Raw genomic sequence first — 1,019 nt, 5'->3', positions numbered from 1 at the left:
CAAGGTTTTTGCACCAGATATTGGTCCTCCAACACTTGCCTTGGTGGAGGCAACGCCAAAACCTGTTATTCGACTTCCGATGTGGGCAGAAAACAATGTCGATGTGGCAGCCATCCTCCGAAAATTTGTTCCACCAACTGACGAAGCATCATCATCATCATCCAAACAACCAAAAGTTTAAGGATTACTGTTCAAACTTTTGTTATGCATTAATGTTATCTATAGGTGACAATGTTATAGTCTTTAGTGGATTACTGTTGTTCAATGTTATCTTTTGTAATGCATTTGTGTTTGAAAACACAATGTTATTGTCTTTTGTGATTGACTAATGTTATGTCATGAATGTAATATTTTGGTTCATGTTATGTTGGAAGTTATTTAATTTTGTTCGAATCCCTTGGTTTTATTTTGTCACTTAAGAAGCCAATGTGATTGATTGATCCAATAGGAAACATTATCACCCAAATAACATACAAGATAACTCTGACACTTAATCATTGTTTGGACCAAAAACCAAGTGGTTTAGGACTTAAAAACCCAAATTTGACCCAGTGGTTCCTTAGGTGTAATTTGGTGGTTCCTACAGTTCACCAGGACGTGCAAATGTGCAATGTCATACGGGTAATCGTTTACAAGCCACTGTAAACGATTACCATGCTGCTTTAAACATCTAAAACTTCACCAACTCACAATTAGGTGGTGTTTGAAACATGGGTGCTCCCCCAAGTGTCATACACATCAACTTCAAGATAAGTGTCACACATAATCATTGTTTGGAGGAAAAACCAAGTGTTTGTGGACTTCAAAACCAAAATTTGACCCAGTGGTCCCTCAAGTGTAATTTGGTGGTTCCTACAGTTCACTAGGACGTGCAGATGTGCAAAGTCATTCGGGTAATCGTTTACAAGCCACTGTAAACGATTACCATGCTGCTTTAAACAGCTAAAACTTCACCAAGTCACAATTAGGGGGTCTTTGAAGCATGGGTGCTCCCCCAATGAATCAATGGGTGGCATACA

The sequence above is a fragment of the Vigna radiata genome, unplaced genomic scaffold (genome assembly GCF_000741045.1).
Source record: "Vigna radiata var. radiata cultivar VC1973A unplaced genomic scaffold, Vradiata_ver6 scaffold_416, whole genome shotgun sequence".
Classification (NCBI taxonomy): domain Eukaryota; kingdom Viridiplantae; phylum Streptophyta; class Magnoliopsida; order Fabales; family Fabaceae; genus Vigna; species Vigna radiata.
This window is presented reverse-complemented; position numbering follows the sequence as displayed.